The sequence below is a fragment of the Physella acuta genome, unplaced genomic scaffold, assembly GCF_028476545.2.
Source record: "Physella acuta isolate Inbredline_101_S28 unplaced genomic scaffold, ASM2847654v3 ptg001283l, whole genome shotgun sequence".
Classification (NCBI taxonomy): Eukaryota; Metazoa; Mollusca; class Gastropoda; family Physidae; genus Physella; species Physella acuta.
The window spans coordinates 391,045-416,397 of NW_026732798.1; the positions used below are offsets into that span (position 1 = coordinate 391,045).

A 25,353-nucleotide genomic window follows, 5' to 3' on the forward strand; every position below is an offset into this window, starting at 1 on the left:
TTTGATTAGAATTATGTAAATAAATTTGATTTGTTATTTAAAATAATTAGATTTAAATATGAAATAATAATAATATTCATATAAAAACATAGACATGTTTCGGCTGTTGACTTTTTTTTTCTGTCTTTACGGACACCACCGGCTCACGAGGTGTCTCCCATTAGCCAGACGGGCCTCAACACGGAAAACACCGACTAACTGGCTTGGATATCGGTTCTGTCCTTTGGTTCTGACCAGGTTATTTCCATCCGACTGAAGGCATGGATAAACTCGTACCCCACCGTCCAGAACCAGGCACAATAGTTGGAAGCTAATAGCTAAAAAAACTACGTCACTCCGGTCAAACTAATGATTACTGACAGATAGGGAAATGCATTCTGAATAAAATAACATTCCCTCATTCAACGATATTCGAAAAAGTCGGCACTTGGCCAGTGGCAAGCATGGAATTATTACCATGGGGCTCTCCATAGCACTGCTGTGGGGCTGGACCTGGTGCCCAAGCGGCTATTAGCTGTCCGTATACTTTCTACTGCACCTATTCTCACTGTTCTCTAATGAGTGTTTTTATCCTGTTTAAAGTTGTGTTTCTTTATAGTGTAATATTTGTTTTGAATATAAAATAATATAACTTTTTAGGTTTATGCAAGGAGCTGGAGAGCCGCATTTTGACAGCAAAAGAGCCGCAGGTTGCCGACCTCTGCTCAAAAGCACTAACATACAAATGTTCATATTGTGAGGATGCACAATCCATATTTACCACAAAGAAACAGCTAAAAACGCTCTTCAAAAACTGGCACCCAGACAACGATGCAGCATACAACGAAGTTTACTGCAGACAAAACTCAAACAACGAAGTAACATATGTCTACAGAGACGAAGAGGACAAGTCCAACCAACAATGAATTATAACTGCAATGTTTCAAATGACAACCAACTAACACCACAAGAGATTAAATAATCATAAACTTTTTGTATTAAATCCAACTTTTTTTATCTTGTTAAAAACCCAATTAAAAGAAGAAATATATATATATATATATATATATATATATATATATATATATATATATATATATATATATATATATATATATATATATATAAATGTATATATATATATATATATATATATATATATATATATATATATATATATATATATATATATATATATATATATATAATATGTGTTATTTTGATTACATTAATTATTATAAATGTGCTAAAAGGGTTTTCAATCAATTAAGTACTGTTATTATTTTTATATTAATCACTGTTTTGACATAAACAATTGTGGCAGGTTGCTTACACAAGACAATCATGTTTATAAAAAAAATAAACTATAAACATTACTTGGATAAATTTTTAGTGAAAGCATTTTATACGTGGAAAAAAAAATTCATAAAAAACGTTTTAATAACAAGCTTTTATGTAATGATGCACTAAAAAGTAGAAAATAAATTATAGACTACTATTTAAATAACTATAAAGAAAAGCGTGGGTCACTTTAGTATCTATTGGATACCTTTACTAATGTTAAGGAAGACACCCACGCTTTTCTTTATAGTTATTTAAATAGTAGTCTATAATTTATTTTCTACTTTTTAGTGCATCATTACATAAAAGCTTGTTATTAAAACGTTTTTTATGAATTTTTTTTCAGTACTTTACATGTTTTATTTACAATAGAGTTACATGACTAAAAACCATTGCGCGCCTACTGAACATCACGTTCAGTAGGCGCGCAATGGTTTTTGAACGCAGCCATTACGTGATGGCGCAGCTATTGAAGGTGATGACGCGTGTGGTGTGGTTGGCTAGACATGCCTACTAATTCGGTCCAAATTTTAATTAATTCATAAAAAATCAATTAGGCATCCAATTAAGTCAAATTTAGTTTCAGATTGCATTGTCTTCATGTCTTGACCCACGTGCCAACTGTGAATCGTATCGGTCAAGTAGAACTGTCCGAATTTTCACTCCTGCGTTTCCGTCTAGACCAGTGGTTCCCAACCTTTTTCGAGTGGCGACCCCCTTTTATAAAAAGTAAGTGACCCGCGACCCCCATAAAATTAAAAGCCGAAATTAGTATGGACATTAATAAGGACTAAAATAAGAATTTCTAGAAGAAATTCAATATGAACTACTCTTGATAACTGTTTCAATACGATGAGTAAAATTGCATGCTATTTAATAAACATTCGCGGTTAAGTTATTGTTAACGCCAACATATGTCATTATCAACATTAAATGTATTTCTTAATTTTGTTTTTAATCGGAGAATAGTGTTGAAAATTATTCTCGAAAATATGTTTGGGTATTAATGGTGAATACTACACCAAAATTGTGTGTGCAGTTTTTCATCTTACGCGGAATCATTCTGCAAATCAAAGATTTCATCTTGTAATTCATCGGGAATGCTGGCAACATCAAGGGAAGAAGGGAATGTGTAATGCGTCAATGCAGATTCTTCTTCTTTCTATTCAGATAAATAGCGCCGCAGTTCGTTTTCAATGATTCAAGATGCCCAGAAATCGCTTCTTTCAAAATTTTAATTATCTCACAATCAGATTCATCTACCACACTGCAGAGTTTCTCAAATTTACAATATTTCCAAGATTTATTTTCTTCGCCAATTCTGCAGCTTTGATAAAAATGCCCCGAGATTATCATGGAAAGTGATAATATTCGTTCATTTTCCCTGAAGCTTCAGGTTAAGCTTATGTTGATGTTCGAATGTATCTCTCCAACCACTCTATGTCGTTTTAAGTATACCAAAAGGTCTTGTTTCCTTTGCACTTCCAAGAACAATTTGATTTCAAATTTCAATTCAAAAACACGATTCACAACAATTCCTTTGACAGCCAGCGTACTGTAGTGTAGAAAAGCAGAACCTCGTGATCTATATTAATGTCTTTGCTCAGTTTTTTGAAGGTTCCAGATTTAATGTAATGTACGACTTTTACTAGTCATAATGGAGAGGGCATACTGGAGAATCATGCAGCGGTTAGGGAGCTATATCGTTTCTGTTTTCTGAAAGTCCGATTGTAACCTAAACATAGATGGTGCACCATCCGTACAACCTCCCACAGCCGTTTTAACCCATTTTAGTCATCAAATTAAAAAAAAAACGTATTTATTTTCTCCACGCTATCTTCACAAAATAGCAACTCTTCTTTGCTATCATCTGAATGAATATAGGCAAAGACCAGCAACTGCGAACACGAACTCACGTCTGTTGATTTATCAAATTAAAAAGCAAACAATGGTGAACGCTTGATTTCATTAAAAATTTGTTATTTAACATCTACGGACATGTCTGCTATAAGCTGCTGAATAATATTATTAGGCAGAGATATTTGTTCCCTTTTTCATTGAACTGGAATCCCCAACAATTAACTTCACCATCTTCAACATGCAGCGTTTGATGAGATTTTCTCCTACTGTGTATTTTTTTTTTGCTTGGCATTTTCTGTCACGACTTCATTTGATGCTTGCACTAATGCTGTGTTTCCTTGGTGAAAACTTCCTGTTCGATCAAGTCTCTGACGTTTGCAACTAGCTTCATGCCGACGAAAGAACTCCATATTTTTTTTGGTGTGTTCAGAATGACTTGTCTCAAATGACGTTTTAGTTTTGAAGATGTCATAAACTCGTGACTGAAAACAACTTTATACTGTACCCATTGCTTCTTCTCTTTTCCATTTCCAGTGATGTTAGTAAAGCCGAACTTCAGATATTCGTCTAAATATTTATGTTTTGTTTTTCATCAATAAGGTTTAATATACCAGTTGGCGACCCCCCAGAAAGCCCTTCGCGACCCCCAGGGGGGTCGCGACCCCCAGGTTGGGAACCCGTGGTCTAGACAGACAGACAGACAGAGGAAGTGAGTTAAATAAAAGCTTGTAAAAAAAAAAATCATAAAAAACGTTTTAATAACAAGCTTTTATGTAACAATGCACTAAAAAGTAGAAAATAAATTATAGACTACTATTTAAATAACTATAAAGAAAAGCGTGGGTCACTTTAGTATCTATTGGATACATTTACTAATGTTAAGGAAGACACCCACGCTTTTCTTTATAGTTATTTAAATAGTAGTCTATAATTTATTTTCTACTTTTTAGTGCATTGTTACATAAAAGCTTGTTATTAAAACGTTTTTTATGAATTTTTTTTTCAATACTTTACATGTTTTATTTACAATAGAGTTACATGACTAAAAACCATTGCGCGCCTACTGAACATCACGTTCAGTAGGCGCGCAATGGTTTTTGAACGCAGCCATTACGTGATGGCGCAGCTATTGAAGGTGATGACGCGTGTGGTGTGGTTGGCTAGACATGCCTACTAATTCGGTCCAAATTTTAATTAATTAATAAAAAATTAATTAGGCATCCAATTAAGTCAAATTTAGTTTCAGATTGCATTGTCTTCATGTCTTGACCCATGTGCCAACTGTGAATCGTGTCGGTCAAGTAGAACTGTCCGAATTTTCACTCCTGCGTTACTATCTAGACTTACGACTGACGACTGACGACTGTCGACAGAGGAAGTGAGTTAAATAAAAGCTTGTACAAAATTCATAAAAAACGTTTTAATAACAAGCTTTTATGTAATGATGCACTAAAAAGTAGAAAATAAATTATAGACTACTATTTAAATAACTATAAAGAAAAGCGTGGGTCACTTTAGTATCTATTGGATACCTTTACTAATGTTAAGGAAGACACCCACGCTTTTCTTTATAGTTATTTAAATAGTAGTCTATAATTTATTTTCTACTTTTTAGTGCATCATTACATAAAAGCTTGTTATTAAAACGTTTTTTATGAATTTTTTTTTCAGTACTTTACATGTTTTATTTACAATATAGTTACATGACTAAAAACCATTGCGCGCCTACTGAACATCACGTTCAGTAGGCGCGCAATGGTTTTTGAACGCAGCCATTACGTGATGGCGCAGCTATTGAAGGTGATGACGCGTGTGGTGTGGTTGGCTAGACATGCCTACTAATTCGGTCCAAATTTTAATTAATTCATAAAAAATCAATTAGGCATCCAATTAAGTCAAATTTAGTTTCAGATTGCATTGTCTTCATGTCTTGACCCACGTGCCAACTGTGAATCGTATCGGTCAAGTAGAACTGTCCGAATTTTCACTCCTGCGTTTCTATCTAGACTGACGACAGACAGAATGACGAGGAAGTGAGTTAAATAAAAGCTTGTAAAAACAAGTGTAAATTTAAGATGTCGAAAAGCCCAAAGAATTGTTTCAAAATTTGCTTCGGGTAAACAACTTGTCTTATGCTGAGACACATTTTCAAAAGATCACTTACCTTCCATAGACAGGTATAGCTTTTATTTTACCTGAGACATAGCCTTGAAGACTACAAACAGCCTGCACCTTTGCCCCCCCCCTACCCCCACCCCTCCTGACTTAGTTTTCTCGAGGTGATTGGTTGCTTAAAATAGCGGGCTGATCAGAAGTGTCCTGCACTAGTGGAGGCGAATACAAAAACAACCAAACAACAAGAATTTTCAAGAACGTTATTGAATTTAGAGTTTCTTTTAGGTATCTATTAGCTTTGGAGGAAGGGGGGGGGGGCAGTACCCGTCACACCCACCCCCTCCCATTTACCCCAGGACAAATTTTATTTTAAATCTAAAATGTACAAAGAAAATAAGATATATTATAACCGCAGAAAATGTCTGAAAGAAACCCTGATTAAATGTAATTTGCGAGACAGTTTGTTGTCAGCATAATGGTATATCAAGTTGCTTACCCATGCTAAAATAAATTCGCTGTTTACTGTTCACTTTGTAATTAAGTAGTATGCGTCTCAAGTGCGTGCGTTTGGGCACATAGTCATGATTCAATAAAGAAAATAAAGCAAAACACAAAAAGGGGGTATAGATACACAGTGCAATAAAGATTTACAATTTTATTTTTAATGTACATAAAAAAACTAGTAAACAACCCGCTTATGCAGATAACAGCGACTAACCTAGTTTGACGAGTTGATCCACGTCCTTTGTCGACAGCGGCCTACATTTCTGATAACAATTCTTAGAGTGCAAATCCAGGTATTAGAGGATAATTGTATTAAACTTTGAAAATATTCGTTGGAACACTAATAAAAAACAAACTACAAAATTATTGTATTCATTTTTTTTTTAGTTTTGTGTACTGTTTTGCCATCAAGATGAATGAAAAAATAAAATCTACAAACACATTGGTAGATACCGGATCTTTTTTTTTAATACTTTTTTTTTCCTGAAGATATAACACGAGGTATAATTTTCTATGGTTAGATCTAGTGGTATTGTTAGAAGTAGGCAAAGGAAAAAAAAATAAGATAACATGTTTATAGAACTTTGGCACGGTGTTAACTTTTGGGTGTTTGTGTTGTCAAGGATCGAGCGTTTGTTGGTATCAGCTAACTAAAGAATGTCAGGGTATTTTGGTTTCTGTCAAGTAAAGGGGGGGGGGGTAGTTGAAGAAGTGGTGGCGGTAAAGTAGTAGGCTGAAGTACGGGGTTTGGTGGGATATTTTTTTAGTAGGGGGGGGGGTGGAAAAGGCGGGGGAATGTCCTAGAAATGTAGGTGGTCAGTATTAGAAGAGATAGTGGTCAGTATTAGATGAGTGGGTGATCAGTATTAGAGGAGGGGGTCAGTATTAGTTGAGTCTATGGTTAGTATTAGTTGAGTCTATGGTTAGTATTAGTTGAGTCTATGGTTAGTATTAGTTGAGTCTATCGTTAGTATTAGTTGAGTCTGTCGTTAGTATTAGTTGATTCTATGGTCAGTATAATAGTTCAGTATTTGAGTCAGTAGTAAAACACTCTCTACGTAACCTGTATAAAAACATGTAACAGTTACCTAGGGTCACTCATACAAATCTTAACGACTAGACCTTCTGTTATGAACTTCTGTAAACACAAAATGAAAGGTCGAGCTAATCCAACATAGCGACAGTTTGCCTTATATTTGGGTAGTTTGAGCAATGCTCCTTTCCTTTGTTTTCTAACCAAAACAAGAAGTGCTCCCTCAGCCGTTGAAATACACCACATGAGCTTGTTTCTTTTGTCTTTCCATCAATATGTTAAAAGTGTTCATTGATATTTGTTGTCTAAACTTGCTAGAGGATTCGGGGGCAGATTACATAAAAGAACTAGGGAGATTATGGAAAACTTCTCCCAGTCTACCCCGGTTATCCCAGACACACATAAAAAGAGAGATAACATATTTTCACACTAAAAGTTATTTACTTGAAGCATCACAACTCTAATATCAAATAACTCCAAAGACAACTCCAAAAGCAGGCTGACTTCGGAATCAAAGGCAAATATGGCGCATAACCAGCTGACAAGTATACTTAATTGTGTTGGAGGAATCCCTTCTAACATTAAAATTAAGAACAAACAAGAAAGAAGAAGCATCACAAAGCACAAAACTACATTACAATTACACTTAAGCTTCTGTATTTACTTCTCTTTTTTTTTTCGCTTATTTTAGTCGTCAAATAAGGGGAAATAACTATTTACTTTCGACAAGTTGTGCTCTGCTTTCATTCTCTCCCCTAGCCTAAAATACTTTACAATTTTAATAAGCACCCTAAAAACATATTTGTTCTATATATTATAAATGTCAAAATATACTGAATCATACCATCAGGTCAATCAATAATATAGCAATGTGTTGGCCCCTTATTGATTTCTTTATCTCGTGTGTAACTGTAACTGTAATCAGAACTACATCAGACGATATAACAAAATTAATTAAATAAATCCTCTCACAACTGGTACAAGAAACATGAACTGGTATTAAAAGAAAAGAAACTCAAGTTCATGGATGCCTAAATTTGGATTGGTGAGTTGGGGCTAGTTACAAAAAGTAACAATTAACTAATGGCTAATGGATTGTGTGTGTTTAATTCTAACATACAGGGGTATGGGTGGCTTATCATATCTTATATGAAAGGGGCGGGTAATTGACTGGGTGGTAATGCATCTATGCATAATGCCTGTGTAGATGACTGAATAGTACTTGACAGGCATTGTGCTGCTCTTTGAATGGAGTACACCTATTATATTAAAAAGGCTTTGGTTTTCTTTTATCGCAAGTTCTGGATAATTAAAATATTAGATAACTTTCGCTATTCTTTTTAACCTCTTCTGATTTCAAAATGTACTTAAAATGTGCAAACAAAGAATATTTGATTCAAGACATGTTCGGTGTTTTGTTCTAATCACGTTTGAGTGGAATGGGTGGGGGGGGGGGGCGAAAGAAATATTGATCTTTCTCTTTTCGTGCCCAAGACACATGGGACAGATGAAGAAGAATGTATCTGTTTCAATGAACTCGGCATACGAGGGGATAGTGTGGTCAGCACTATGCCCAACCTCCTTGTTTCCCCTAACATGAGTCAGGTACCCATCAGAGCTGGGTGGACCCAGGTCTCGAGTCTGGGATCGGAACTCGGGACTTTTGGGTTAGCAACCTAGCTCTCTCTATCGCTCGACCACATCTTCCCTGAATGCAATATTACGTGTTATATTGTGTATCTTCCCGTCGAATCCAGTCAGATAGCAGAAATTAAAATTCACTATCGATTAATATATCGTATTGGAGCTTTAGGTCTTTTCGAAACTAAGGATGAATCTCACGCACTTTTTTTTAATGGCGGCCTTTAAAATACTTGATTGATTGATTTGAAAATAAAACAATATCCTTTGCTTTTCATAATACAATTCTGAATGAAAGTAATACTAACATCTATTTAATTTTATTTGTATTTGGTTTTGAAAGTAATATCATAGAAATCTGGTAGTAGCAGTAAGTAACTAGTTACATTTTCCCCTCTGCTAAATACTCCGGAATACAGAGGGAATACAGTAAAAATATAGAATTCTTTACTCTGAACTACGCAGCTTAAAATTATTTAGTAATATTAGATCTATACGGTATTCCATACATAATTTGACGTCAGAAGCCACCAGTGTTCCATAAAGCGCTTCACCATGACTGCACAAAACGGTGTGCCATAACAAAGCGTCCCCACTCTATATGTAAATAGCTGTGATTAAAAGTGCCGACAATTTTTATTTGCTGATCGGTGACCCGGTATTGATTCTGTTCTTGTCAAAGGCATTACAAGGGCATCAAACGCTTGCTCTCAGCTGCCCTGTCCATAGCTTTTTAGTGGCGGCATTCTTTTCTGATGGTCGAATTTCCTAACTTCTACTCTAATGAATGTCATTATAATTCCGCTGTCTGTTATAAAATCATTTACTTGACTAGCTCTTCCTAATTTATCTTAATGAAACGTATTTACTCAGATCCAATTTTTTTTATTAACGGTGTATAATACTGTTTCTTAAATTCTGAAATGATTTTTTTTCGTGATTTCTTTTGGTGATTAGCAGTGACGTCACTGGGTCAGGTGACACCCTGTGCGGTAACCCACCGTGTCAATCCCTGCACCAACCACTATATATAATGTACCAAACATACAGAGATTTCAGTGTCACCCCTTCCGCCCCCCTCTCCCTCAGTGTTTCTTCCAGACTTTTTTCTCCGGGGGGGGAGGCACTTGATGTTTTCGGGGGGGGGGGGGGGGGGGGGGGGGGGGGGGGCGGACAACATTTTACGGAGGGGGGGGGCGTACACTAGTAACAGTGTATGTTTACTTTATAAATTCCATCTCGTTCGGGGGGGGGTAGACTTTTTCGGGGGAAACTCTGCTCTCCCTCTATTATGGATGATGTCACACTGTGTCTAACGGTGTGTTAAACTTTAAAAAGTCATTAAACCAGGTAAAAGCTGACTCTCATTAACATTGGCTACATTTCGTTCAGGTCTAACACCCCCCCCCCCATCTTCGATATTGTCACCCTCTGAACTCACCCCCCCTCTCATTGTGATGCTACTGGTGCTTAGGCTAGAACCCATTCTGTTTCCTGAAGGGATTCTGGTACACAGATCATTACATATGTTTAGACTTGTATCTGATTGAGTAAACATTAAGCCAGGGGTCTCCAAACTACGGCCCGCGGGCCGGATGCGGTCCCCGATGTCCTCTCATCCGGCCCACGGAGATCTTTTTGTCCACTGAAAAAAAAAACGTTTGTTGGTGATGGCTGAGGAACTTTGCCCAGAAAAATCAATGACATGCATGGAAGAAACTGGCCCCCGAACTGAAATTTGATAGTTAATGCGGCCCTCGGATTGAAAAGTTTGGAGACCCCTGCATTAAGCTAATAAACATGACTTGAATACCATAGTGCTTGCCAGTTGTCTTGTTGTACAGCAACCTTGTCGTGCTAAAATAGACAAGTTCGTTAAATGGGCAATAGGGTTAGTGGAAGGGTCCGTTTGTTGTTGGACTATCGAGTCTCGATAATTATTCAAATAGCTAGAGTTTGGCAGTACCATCTAGATTTACGGATAAATTAAATTAGTACAACCTAGCCTAACCAAACTACCATCTATTCTAACCAAACTCTACTACCTAGCCTAACAAAATTCTACCACCTAGCAGAGTTTCTTCCAGGCATATCTTCGGGGGGGCTAAGCCCCCCCCCCCCCGAAAATTTTTTCACCGCCCCCCCCCCCCCGAACGAAATGAAATTTATATAATTTATATAGAAAATATATACTTTAAACAGTGTCCGCCCCCCCCCCCCCGAAGAAAGTCTACCGCCCCCCCCCCTTCGAAAGTTCCAAGTGCCCCCCCGGAGAAAGAAGTCTGGAAGAAACACTGCCACCTAGCCTAACAAAACTACCATCTAGCCTAACCAAACTCCACCACCTAGCCGTATAAAACTCTACCACCTAACTAAACTCTACCTCCTAGCCTAACCAAACTTCACCACCTAGCCTAAATAAACTCTACCACCTAGCCTAACCGAGTTCTACCAACTAGCCTAACCAAACTCTACCACAGCCTAACCAAACTACCACCTAGCTTAACTAAACTCTACCACCTAGCCTAGGGAATTTTCTTCCAAAGGCCCCCCCCCCCCCGAAGAGATGCCTGGAAGAAACTATGAGCCTAACTCTACCACCTAACCAAACTACCACCTAGCCTAACTCTACCACCTAACCAAACTACCACCTAGCCTAACCAAACCCTACCACCTAGCCTAACCAAACTACCACCTAGCCTAACCAAACCCTACCACCTAGCCTAACCCAACTACCATCTAGCCTAACCAAATGCCAGAATCCCGTATGCCCAGTGAACCGATCATCCATGCTGGAGCACCCACAAGACAGAAGCCTCCAGTAATGACGAGCTTAGCATGCAAATAAGATTCGATCATGAACACACAATTCCTGACCTTTGCCCCGACTTTGGCTTGGCCGAGAGATCCCGAGAAATCTGCCCAGTCCGGCATCTCATTATTTATTCATATATTCCTGGATGAGATGTTGAAACCGATGTTTGTCTATGTTACTTTAAGATCTCTTTTTGAAATGCTTATTTGAAAGGTTATACAATTTTAAAATAAGTTTTTTTTTATGCACACATCATTTAAACGCAAACATTAAAATGTTAAATTTTCTGTTGTTTTTTTCTTTTTGCAGTTGATTTAAAAAAACCACTGCAGGTTAAAATGAAAAATTATTTGTATTTATAAATTCATTATATATATATATATATATATATATATATATATATATCTATATATATATATATATATATATATATATATATATATATATATATATATATATATATATATATATGCGAGCCGACCCGCGGCGTATCATACGGCGCTATTTAGTTGTTTTATTTTCTACTTTTCAGTAATTCATAATTTGTGAATTCGACAGTACCAATGCTGCCACTGAAAATATTTGCTTTAAAATACTATCAGTTGGTCGTTAAGGACTATAACCCCCCCCCTCATTTCCCCCAACCCCAACCCCCCCCCCCCCCCGAGAAAGTAGCCTCCTCTTAATTACCTCCCCTAAGTTTAAAATAGTTTCAAACTAAATTATCTGCCCCTAATAGGCGTCACTAAACCCAGCTGTACGATTGTAAACATTTAGCGTGAACCACAGCTCACCAGACCAAGTGGGGGTGGGGGAGGTTGATTTATGCATAGTGAAGAAGAGAGGGGACTGCAAGGCGCGCATACAGCTTGTTTTCTAGGGTCTCCAAGACGAGCCGACCCGCGGCATATCATACGCCGCTATTTAGTTGTTTTATTTTCTACATTTTAGTAATTCATAATTTGTGAATTCGACATTACCAATGCTGCCACTGAAAATATTTGCTTTAAAACACTATCAGTAGGTCGTTAAGAACGATACTACCCCCACCCTCCTTTCCCCCAACCCCTACCCTACACTCCCCCCCCCCCCTGCCGTAAAAGCAGCCTCCTCTTAGTTACCTCCCCTAAGTTTATAATCAGTTCAAACTAAATTATCTGCCCCTAATAGCCGTCACTAAACCCGGCTCTAAGTTTGTAAACATTTAGCGTGAACCACAGCTCACCAGACCATGTAGGGGTGGGGTTGTAGGGAGCGCGCATACAGCTTGTTCTCTAGCGTCCCCAAGAAGAGAATTATATATATATATATATATATATATATATATATATATATATATATATATATATATATATATATATATATATATATATATATATATATATATATATATTAATATTATGCTTTCTCTTCGATAGTACCTCTCCGTCCGAACCTATTCTTAAGCCTAACGGTTACATCTATATATATAATTCTCTACGTGGTGACCATGCGAAACACCACGTAGGGTCTAAGCCGTTCCTACCTCGCTCTCTTGGCATATCGCTACCACCCCCACCCCACCAGTCGGGTGAGGTGTGATTCACTTCGAAAGTTTACAATCGTAGAGCCGGGTCGAATTAGTGACGGCTATTAGGGGCAGATTATTTTGTTTTTAAACGATTTTAAACAAAGAGGAAATAATAAAAAGTTCTGCTTGATTTTTTTTATTTCGACAATAAACTGTAGTCACGGACGGCTGCTTTCAAGAGGGAAGGCGGAAAGGGGGGAGGGGGAGGTTGAGGATAATCGTCCTTCACGAGATACTGATAGTGTTTTAAAGCAAAATATTTTCATTCGCAGCATTGGTAGAGTCGAAGTCGAAAATAAAAAAAAATAAAAAATAGCGGCGTATGCTACGTCGCGGGTCGGCTCGTACTATATATAATACCAGATGTTCGCTATTTATATGTATCCTTCACATGAAATTATTTCAGCTCCGCTTTTACAATTAGCTATTTAAAAAATATTGAGTATTTGTAATGTAACTTTTTCTTCAGTTATAAAATTTGAGCTAAAAATACTGATGTCGTCATTTTTCCGCTCTCCTACCCCCCCCCCCCCCCCCTTTGTCGCATTAATCTTACACCTGTAAAAACAATGTCCAGATGTTGCTGCAATCTTGCTAATTAACGAACATTATTGATTGTTTAATTAACTTGCGTCTGATCAGGTGACTGTCCATATCGATTACCATAAATTGCAATCACCCAAATTTTAAAATACGTTGTTGAAATAAATTACTTACAGAAAGGGTTGAATCTTTTATTAATAAAATGTTGGAACGGTTGAAGGGGAAATAATAATTGTGAATAACCATTTTTAAATAAATTGTTGTTTAAATCTAATGTGTAGTAGTAAAAATGACAAAAACCTTTACAATATATTTTACACTATGATTGATTAAAGAAACTTTTTTAAACGTTTGATACTTGTTAATTTTTTATTTCAAAACTTGTTATTCAATCGAACACAAGTATTAGCGAACCATAATATATATATAAATTTTATTCAGACCAGATTTTTACTTTTTTTATTTCTCAAAAAACGCATGTGAATTTATAAAGTACTAATAATATTGCGCAAAAAAAAAAATAAAAAAAAAATAAAAATAAAAAAAATAAAAAATAAAAAAAATAAAAAACTAATAATATTGCGCACTATTATGCACATTTTGTTTTGGCGTTCGCTTTTGGTGCGCAATTCTTTTTTCTATGAGATTCTATTCTATTTTTAAAAGTTTAAGTAATTAAAAATCATGTCTATATTCCAAGTTATATAAGAATATTCGAGAAAGTTTAGGGGAGATCACTCCCGATTTATTTAACAGTTTTTACCAGTTGTTCGGTTCCCGCCTATTTATTATGATGTATTCGGCGAGCGCAAAAGATTGTTAAGCCTTAGGGCGAAAAACCTGATAAATTTGAGTCCTCCATTAGTCAGGTTCTTTTGGAGCTGGAGATGAATTCTGACTGGAAAGCTGCCTTGTATGAGCTGTCTATCACTGGAGCTAAGGAGATTGGTACGCAAGGCAAAAAAGCTATTATCATCTTTGTACCTGTTCCACAATTAAGGGCTTATCAGAAGATTAAACTAGACTTGTTCGTGAGCTAGAAAAGAAGTTCATTGGCAAACCTGTTATCTTTATTGCACAAACCAGTGCTGACCACACTATCTCTTCATATGCCGAGGTCACAGAAACAAGTGAACTCTACTTCACTTGCCCTATTGACCGTCAGGTTTGAAAAGGGAACTTTTTAAATGAAATTTCACATGTAAGCAAAATATCTTATTCTCTGCCTTCTGACAAATTTTGAGTAATTTCCGTTGACAGGTAGTAGTAATTTTCGCTATTTCCGATTTCTCATAAAAAACGCATGTGAATTTATAAAATACTAATAATATTCCGCACTATTATGCACATTTTATTAAGCGTTCATTTGGTGTGCAATTCTTTTTTTCTACGAGATTTTATTTTATTTCAAAAAGTTTAAGTATTTAAAATGGATTAAAAATCATGTCTATATCCCGCGTTTCCATCCCCTGTTGTTTCATATAAGTATATCACTTTCCGGTTTATTTAATACTTAATTCTTTTTTTTAAATAAAATACAATCGAGCAGAAGTAGAAGAAAGAATTGCGCCTTAAATGAACGTTAACAATGTGTGCATACGTGAGCGGAATATTGTCACATTTTATGTCACAGTACATTGTCAATGAGTCTTGACCTAGGTGAAAGTTTTGCAACAATCTGTCCAGTAGAAGCCTATATTTTTGAGAAACCGGAAATACAAAAAGTACTACTTCCGGTCACCGGAAATTACTCAAAATGTGATAGCATCAAGATACTAGTATCTTATACCTATGTAAAAATTTTCGTTCACCTAAATGAAACGATACTTACGTTATCGGTATTTATAATCCCGGAAAAAGAGTCATCTTTATTTATCGGAGGTCATTCAAAATTTGAAAATAATAATATTCCACGTATAATATCCTATACTTATATATGTAATTATGGTGTACCACTTCCGGTTATCAGATATCTTTCAAAAAATGAAAGAAATCTGTGCATATAATGTAGAACTTAAAATTTGAAGTTTCGTCCACGTTACTTAAACGGTGCTCTAGTTATTAGCTTTTGTGTAAATGAAAGTACAAATTCTTACTGGAAATCGCTCAAACGTTGATACAAATCTGATATAAATCTTTTATATGAATATCGCCAACCAGTCTGATACAGTACTTTATTTATCATATTCATAGATAGACACGGAAAAACTGAAAAAGCCTTGTTTACCCGCACGCTCCGGAAGGATGAAAATAGTCAAAATCTGTCAAATTTTGGTTATTTTACAGTTAGATATTGTGTACGATTACAATACATTCTTTACATTCCGTATACGATAAAGTAGGAAGGTGTAAAACTGAAAACTGTCAAAAATTCAATTATTAATAAAACATCATATGTTGGGGTTTTGGGTTGAGGGGTATGGGGTATGGGGAAAAACATGGTTTTTTGTGAGGCTAATTTACCTAGTAATCCTGTCATTAGAACGTCCCTAAGTCCACCCAACTCTGGTGGGCACCTGACTCACGTTAGGGAAAGTAAAGGTGGCTGGGCATAGTGCTGACCACATTAACCCTTTAAATTCCAAGGTCAGTGAAACAGATGAAATCTACTTCACCTGCCACGTTGATTGTGACATTCGAAAGGGTACTTTATATTAAATTTAAATTTAAAACCATCTTTTTAAAATTGGTAATTTTTACTTTGAATCTAATATATAAAGCTCAATTCTGTATGTAAAAAAAAAGTTTGTTTGTCGTTGACATACTTCCATGGATTTAAGTGTTAGACTATTATCGTGCTCATGATCTAAATTTATGAGCTAAAAAATTACTATTGAAAGTGTTGGGAAATAATTTTCTTTTTCAAACTGATAGTAATAATTGTCGGCATGTTCATTAAACATAATTTAAAAAAAAATAACAAAAATTCTAATTATGTCTGAAAATTATTTATATTTAGTCCTTTAGCACTTACTTCCCTTTGATAAATTAGGAAAACACAATTACTTCCCTTTATAAAACATTGCATTAGTGGAAAAGAATTTACTTTTTATTACTTTGTTTTGGTGTTGGGAAAAAAATAATTACATAATTAGCGGGGATTGATCCAGTGCAATTGTTGTAGGTATTTTACGGATAAGCTTGGGGTATTATAATTGTTAATTTGGTTTGGTTTGGCACCTACGTTCGTTTAAGTAAGTGCAAAAGACTATGAATAAGTTGGGGTACTATAGTCGTTTATTAAGCTGAAACAGGCGATTCTGCACCGTGCTAGACTGTGAGCACTTTGTGTTTATGTTCGCGTTTGTGTTTTCTTTGTGTTTAGGTTGGGTTTGCGTTAGTGGTTGCGTTTTGATATGGTTCGTTTTTGTTCGTTCTTTATTCGTTTTCGTTTGTGTTTTTTTTTTCTTTGGGTTTGTGTTTGTATTTGTGTTTGTGGTTGGTTTTGCGTTTGGATTTGGTTTGTTTTCGTTTGCTTTTTCGTTTGTTTTTTTCTTTGTGTTCGTATTGGTGTTTGTGGTTGTGGTTGGGTTTGTTGTTAGGTTTTTGTTTGCATTTTTGTTTGTTTTTTCTTTGTGTTTGTATTGGTGTTTGTGGTTGGGTTTGTTGTTAGGTTTTTGTTTTCGTTTGTATTTGTAATTGTGTTAGCGTTATGTTTGCGTTTTGTTGTTTTGGTTTTGGTTGGTTGTGGTTTGGGTGGGTAGTGCCGGGTTTATGATGATTACTAAACACACAGGTAATGGTCTTTAACAGAAAGGTTTTTCACAGAAGCCAGAGCAGGGCCTGACCGGGACGGCTAGTTTAAAATATAACCAATACAAAAAAAATAGTTTGTAATATGCCAATAACGCATTTTAAACCATTAGAATAAATCTCTACTAATCAATAGCCTACAATTTACTTTAATGCCATTTTTTATTTTCTTCATTATTGCATGTGCACACTGTTTAGTATTTCTGACATGAGGGGCAAACACAGTATTTCTTTACAGACATAGGGACTGTAATAATAAAATATTCTTTGCATAAGGGGACTTTGGTAATATAGGGCATACTCCATAAAAGGTATTATGGACTGAAGTGATAATAAAATAGCACCGGTATAAATATGTTTATGGCATAAGGGACTATCACAGAATGTCATCAATGATATTAGGGACTGCGATAATAAAACGTGTGTATAGTAAGAATAAGGGACTGCTATACTATCTCATCATCAATTTTAGGGATTCGATAATAGAATTTAACATATAAAAGACTACCATACTATTTTAGCATGGATACTTGTGACTTCGGGATTAAAATTATAATATCATTACTAGGCCTAAATGGAATTGTCATACTATTTCATCACCGATATTAGTGACGGCCTCAATGATTTCGCCATAGTGTTTTACCACTCGTGGGAAAATATTGGCACAGCTTTTCACGCCCTCCTGCCTCTTGCATAAAACAATACGTCAAAGCACCGCGCTAAAAATAGACACACCACGGTGCAAAGTGAACGGTGTGAAAAGAATCAATTCCCTGCGCAGGACTTAGTCTAAGGTGTTTTGTCTCGTTAGCCAATATTTTTACACCAATTTTTTTCTCCGAGCAGCACGCGGCCCCCTAACCGCGAGCGAAAGTGTCGGTTGCCTTGATGCTAAATCAATAGGGCCCTATTCAAAGGCAATTACGGGCGGGCTGTTCGGAGACTGCGGAAATGCCGCTTTTAGCGGGCGCCGCGCAACTTTGCTTATTTCTTGTGTGCGTTAAGTATGAGCAAAGGAGCGGCGTATGAGTATGGGCCACACCCAACACTTATAAGTTAAGAGATGTTGACACATAGGCAAAAACCGATCTGTAATAATCGATTTCACAAGCCAATTAATTGCTACAGAACACTTTTTTTTAAATTTATACTTCTGGGATGGGCGAAATTAAAATAGATATTGAAGTTAGAAAATTAAGCAATTCGTGCACACAGTTTGTTTGCATAATAATAATAATAATAATAGAAATGCAAACAAGAGTAGTTTAATTTAAAAATTAAGCTATAAGCTAACAAATCCAAGATAAACAGCATTTTCTTTAGATTAAAACAGAACAATCTACGATCAAGATTGGATTGGTCAATAGTTACCGACGAGTATCGTGCGAAAAAAAGCTCAGTACAAAATATCAGATCTTATGGGAAAGAAGCAGCTTGCGCTTCCATTCATAAGTAAGGTACAGCAAACAGAAAAACATTATTTTTATCTATTTCTTTGTTCGCCTGATCTATGTTAATAATCAAGATACCACACACTAGATCTTCTTCTTCTTCTTCATTCTTAATTATTAGTGTTGAAGGGGATCGAGATTTATCTGCCAGTGGGTTTGAACTCGAGACTTTGTTCGAATTTATCAACCATGAGCTTTTTGCCGACTCGACCACGCCTCCAACACAATTAAGCGTTACGTGTCAACTGGTTATGCGCCATTGAGGCCATTGACTCCGATTTCAGCCTGCTTTTCTTTTTGGATTTGCTTCCATAGCCTTTGTCCAACCAAGAACAAACTACAAGGCAGCAGTTGTTTAATTTTTGAGTTGTCTCTCCTAGAAGAGTGGCTGTCCCCAGCTAACGAGCCTCATCTGCCCGAGGGTTCGAACTCGAGACTTTTCGGTTTAGCAACCATGAGCTTTACCGACTCGACCACGCCGACCCCTACACACTAGATGATTCTTAAATAAGGGATTTTTTTTTGTACTGTTGCAAAGGGCAAAGTTTCCAAAGCCACAAGGATTTAGAAGTATAATCACTCAAAGACTACGACTTGTCTGAACATCGCTCTAAAGAAAGGAGCGCGGGAGCTTGTAATCCAACATCAATAAGAGAACCGCTATCACACAGATCCATATGCCTTCAGTCTTTAGACTAACACGAAGTGGCACTTTGCCGATTACATTTACAGTTTAATGTAGAAAACATTTTAACATTAGTAAAAATCCGGTTTGATTTAGTTTCGATAATATACTAATGTTAAAATGTGTGCTACTTTAAATTATACGGAAGCGGGCTAGTTAGGGGTGTTATTGTACAAGCATTTGTGGCTGGCTATATTCTGTTCAATTGTTCGTCTATTAGTTTTTTTTTTTGTCTGTTCGTCTTTTCGTCTTTTTCGGTAGTTTGTCTTTTCGTATGCTTTTCTATTTGCCTGTTCGTCTGTTCGTCCGTCCATCCGTCTGTCAGCCTGTCGTCTGTGTTTCTATCCGTCTTTGAAATTACAAAACAAATTTTTTTTATCCGTCGCATCGCAATAGAGCAGAACGCTATAAGTCAGAAGCAGGTTGGCTTGCATGCGCTGCTATCGATGTTCCCTGTTAGCTTGGCATGTGGTAAAAACAGATTTCGTGTTTCGGCTCTGTCGCCCAGTGGGCAGGGCAAAAACCAAGTGTAGAGATAACATGGCGCCTTGGGATGCCCTCTGTTGGACGCATTAGCTGGGCCGCTGAAGTGTGATGCCTAGTCTGCAATGTCTTTGTTCCGGTGTGCGCAGAAAAAAAAATTTCATCCAAATATATTTTTGTAATTACAAATTGCAAGTGTGAGTTGATTTTAATGTTGGATTTTATTTTTAAATTTAAAAAATGATTTTTTTTATTAATGCAGAACAGAATTTAACAATTAATGTTTTTGTTATTAATTTGCATTTTTATAGGAATTTTGTGTTGAGGTTAGAAGTTTTTTTTATTAACAATTTTTTCTCTTCTAAAAACCGGCTAGTTGAATCTGTTCAAAGATGGATCATTGTGATCACCGCAAGTCTTGTGATCAATCAGATTAAGTTCGACATGTTCCATACAGCAGATAGGGAAAATATTAAACGATCCTTAAGAAATTTTAAACACTCCTAAAATATTTTAAACACTCCTTAAGAATCAAACGTTCTTAAAAAAATATTAAACGCTCCTTAAGTAATATTTCACGGTTCAGAAGAAATATTAAACGCTCTTTAAGAACTATTAATAGCTTCTTAAGAAATATTAAATACGCCTTAAAAAATATAATACGCTCCTTAAGAAATATTAAACTCTCCTGTCGAACTATCAAACTCTCCTATTGAAATATTAAACGATCCTTAAGAAATATCAAACGCTCCGTAAGAAATATTAAATGCTCCTTAAGAAATATCAAACGCTCCTTCAGAAATATTAAATGTTCCTTAAGAAATATCAAACACTCCTTAAGAAATATTAAAAGCTCCTATAAGAAATATTAAACGCTCCTTTAAGAAATATTAAACTCTCCTTTAAGAAATATTAAACTCTCCTTTAAGAAATATTAAACTCTCCTTTAAGAAATACTAAACTCTCCTTTAAGAAATATTAAACTCTCCTTTAAGAAATATTAAACTCTCCTTTAAGAAATATTAAACTCTCCTTTAAGAAATATTAAACTCTCTTTTAAGAAATATTAAACTCTCCTTTAAGAAATATTAAACTCTCCTTTAAGAAATATTAAACTCTCCTTTAAGAAATATTAAACTCTCTTTTAAGAAATATTAAACTCTCTTTTAAGAAATATTAAACTCTCTTTTAAGAAATATTAAACTCTCCTTTAAGAAATATGAAACTCTCTTTTAAGAAATATTAAACTCTCCTTTAAGAAATATTAAACTCTCCTTTAAGAAATATTAAACTCTCTTTTAAGAAATATTAAACTCTCTTTTAAGAAATATTAAACTCTCCTTTAAGAAATATTAAACTCTCTTTTAAGAAATATTAAACTCTCTTTTAAGAAATATTAAACTCTCTTTTAAGAAATATTAAACTCTCCTTTAAGAAATATGAAACTCTCTTTTAAGAAATATTAAACTCTCCTTTAAGAAATATTAAACTCACCTTAAGAAACATAGTTGCAAGACTTTACAAATCCTGTTGAATAGCAACGAGATAAGACAAGAGACACATTCTTTTCATGTTTTCAACTCCCAGTAGAGCAAGGGCCATTTACAACATTCTTCCATTATTCTTTGATTGTTCATTTTTTATGTTTGTAAATTTTTTTTCAATTTTGGGTTCGTTCAAATACTCATGCTGTATGATGCTTATTCTAGTTTTCTTATTTTTAGGCTGTTTTTTTTTCTTTGATTCTTATTGTTAAGCGGTTCTTTAAGTACTTGTATTCAGGATTTTATCTTAGTTTTGTTCCTCTCTTTGTCTTAAAAATGGTCCATTATCTGCAATAGAATACATACATATATTTTATTTCTCGCTTGATGTGTTGGGCTCTAAGACTAGGTGTTGGACAACCGTAAGATCACAAGGTTTTTTAAAAACTATCACAGGACAAACACCATGAGTCAGTTCACAGTTGTCCGACCCAGATCACACAACTTCAAATAACTTAGACTAACAACAACAACAAATAGTTATCCATTGTTTTATCTTAACGTTTTTATAATTTTATTTCACATGTATTTTTAGATTAAATCAGTATTTGTGTTAGTTTAATTTAAGGCTACCTGTAATATCTGAAATTATTTAAAAATTAAGATCAATAAATAGGTACGTATTTGCTAGAAATAACAATATGTTCAAATAATTTACAGTCGTATTATATTACTACATATAAAGTGGGATAACGGTGTATGGTTAAATCAAGCCCTTCGCCCAACTCCTCAGTCGGAATACACAACTGCCCGAGATTTTTTTCCTTGAGGAATGTCGGATCTCGAATTTCTTGCCTGGTTGGACTCTGTCGAAGAGATCTCGGCGTCCTCAATGATTTAAACCAATGCTAGAGAGGGAATGGGATGCAGGAGCGATGTAAATCAATGCACCATCTTGCCCTGTCCCTAGCCCTCTCTACGGTGTTGCTAGACCTGGGTGAGGGGGGGACGGTTAAACAATACGATATGATTTTAAGAGAGTTCAAACCTTATTCCCGTTTTAACAAGTTGAAAGTGCCATATACAATTTCACAAGTTTTAATTGTATTTATTTCAATAGGGATAACTTCTTATTAAATAATGGACATTTTTTTGTAGAGAACATAAATTCGAATCAATTAAGCTTGAATAGTAGAACAGTTTTGATACAGATAGCCTGTTTATATTAGAGCTTTGGGATTAATGTGTGATTCGGTGGTTGGGGTGTGAAGAGGGGGTGGGGGGTGGCGTCTATGGGGCTGTTTGTGAGTTATGTGGAATTGTGTGACTATGTGTGAAGTGTGTTTGGGGCTACGCGACTAAAGTGTAAGTGATGTGGAGTTATATGTGGGGGCTATACGAGTAATATGTGAGTAATATGGAGTTATGTGTGGGGGCTATACGACTAATGTGTGGGTGATGTGGAGTAATGTGTGGGGTAACACGACTAAAGTGTGGAGTTATGTGACTGTGTGGGGTAATACGACTAATGAGTGAGTGATGTGGAGTAATGTGTGGGGTAACACGACTAATAAGTGAGTGATGTGAAGTTATGTGTGGGGGTACACGACTAAAGTGTGGAGTTATGTGACTGTGTGGGGTAACACAACTAAAGTGTGAGTGATGTGGAGTTATGTGTGGGTCTATAAGACTAATGTGTGGAGTTATGTGTGGGGTAACACGACTAATGTGTGGAGTTATGTGTGGGGTAACACGACCAATGTGTTAAGTTATGTGTGGGTCTATACGACTAATATGTGAGTAATGTGGGGTTATGTGACTGTGTGGGGTAATACGACTAATGAGTGAGTGGTCTGGAGTTATGTGACTGTGTGGGGCTATGCGACTAATAAGTGAGTGATGTGGAGTTATGTGACTGGCATGAGACACCAGTGCCGCCCTCTATGACGCGCGTGGTCCACGGGTACCCCACGCCGCCAGACCGCGGATGATTGGCGAAACCAGTGCTCGATTTTAAAATGTAAGCCGGGCAGGAGTTCCTCTGTAATTAACAAGGACAGGTTAAATAATGCACTAATTACCACGCTGATTGCTGGACGTAAGTTCTTTAACCGTGATTTTTAATTACATTCTCGTGAATTATAATTTGTGAATGAAAACTTTTAATCTCGTATTTTGGTATTTGGTATCTCTTTAGTAAAATAAACAAGATCGGATATATTTTTTTACTGCAATTAATTATTTTCACCACAACACGTAAATTGAGCTAGAGATGGGTTATTTAAAAATTGAACATTCTAGTATGTTTGGTTTTCAAAAAAGATAACACTCTTAGATATTTGTTTTAATGAAAACTAGGTTGATTACAATGTTTTTCTAATTACTTATATAATAGTTTAGAGAGTTTTTAGCATGTGTTGAATATATATTGTTATGTATTTCTAGCTTGTTAAGTTGAGCAACAACTACTGCTATATTTACATACTTTGGTTATTGTTACTTCATGAGGAGTTACTTCTCTTGTTTATAATCTGTATTGTTGGAGTTTAATTTCTCAGGCTACCGGTTTCACAGATTAGATTTGAGCAAAAAAATCTATCTTGCTCTGTTCGATTGTTTTTAAATATCTATTTGCTTGACATTCAGAGGCTTCTCTCGGCCCAAATATGTATGGCTGTACAGCTTAGTGCATATGGCGCAGTTTTAATCCAACACATCGACCGTACTGAAATAAATTAATAACTCGAAGTAATTCACCCGCAACGAGTTATCGCTGTGTCCTGTTTAGTGAGATATTTTGTAAGGATAATGCATTACAACACCGAACATTTTTATATATTTGAGTCGTGCTTGTAATCATACAATAGTGGTTGAGTTTAACTGGGAGAATAGAATAAATATTTTAGGATAATGAAGGATTTTGCACTTGTGTGTGTATGTGTGTGTCTGTGTGTCTGTGTTTATTACAAATAGAAATAGATCGTAGTGTTATGTGCATTATAACGGTAATAAAGAACAATCATTAAATTTGTTTTCAAAAAGTATCAGATGTATAAAGATAATTGGAATGTGAAATGCTAAGGTTTCCCATTATGGTACGTTGTTATTTACACGGGAGACAATGATATATTATTATTGTCATGGAACATTTTGAAGTATTTGAAATAACCACATAAGTTTTACTTACTACTAGAATACCCGTCATCCGTTGGATAACTGTAGGTTTCGGGGGTCATCCATCAAAAAACATCACGTCTGTCACTCAGAGGCATAGCGACCCTTCCCGGCGCCCGGGGACAAACTTTTCGATTTGAACCCCCCCCCCCCGCAAGATTTCGAATTGCAACCCCCACCCCCTCAAACTTTTGATGTGCACCCCCCCCCCCCCACTCAAACTTTCGATTTGAACCCCCCTCAACCTTTCAATTTATTTTTCCAAACCATTTTGGCGCCCCAACATATGTCCCCCCCCCCCTTTCCCCCTCCACCTCCCCACCCCCCCCCCCCCCGCCTTCCCTCCCCCTCCCACCGAAAACACCGATTTCGGACTATCCTTTCATATACTGACGTCACAGGTGACCTACTCAACTCTACTTCACCTGCCCAGTGTCCCGCCAAGTCTCAGACAACATGTTTTTATCGTTTAAAAAACGATTCCATCCGAGCATGTCTCTGACCACACTATCCTTTCATATGCTTAGGACAAAGAAACAGATGAACTCTACTTCACCTGCCCTGTATCCTTCCAAGTTCAGATAGGCAATTTTATCATTCACATCTAAAAAAAAAAAAAAAGAAAAAAAAATATCATTGACATATTGGTCTAGAACCTGTACCACCCGCATGAGAGCCCGCTACACTACCAACTTAGCTATTTACTCGTGACGTCAAAAGTGAATTTTTATACTATACTTTGAGTCTCCTTATTCAACTTGATTTACGCGCATACATCTAGATCTAAGTCTAGTAGTAGTAACTATCAAATTAAATTTTATCTTAAATTAGCCAAACAAAGATTTATATAAAATAATTAAGGCCTGAAATAGATTCTAGATGTATTAAGGCCTGAAATAGATTCTAGATGTAGAATTTACAT

The 25,353-nt window shown here is 35.9% G+C and overlaps 1 protein-coding gene across 1 annotated transcript in view; it reads left to right on the forward strand.

The window, feature by feature from the left end:
• The first annotated feature begins 23,226 nt into the window (after positions 1–23,226).
• LOC131958017 (synaptic vesicular amine transporter-like) overlaps positions 23,227–25,353 on the forward strand; it is a 33,863-nt gene continuing 31,736 nt past the window's right edge. The window contains exon 1 of the mRNA XM_059322901.1: positions 23,227–23,355. The gene's annotated coding sequence lies outside the window, so the exon portion shown is untranslated. The remainder of the gene's footprint in view (positions 23,356–25,353) is intronic.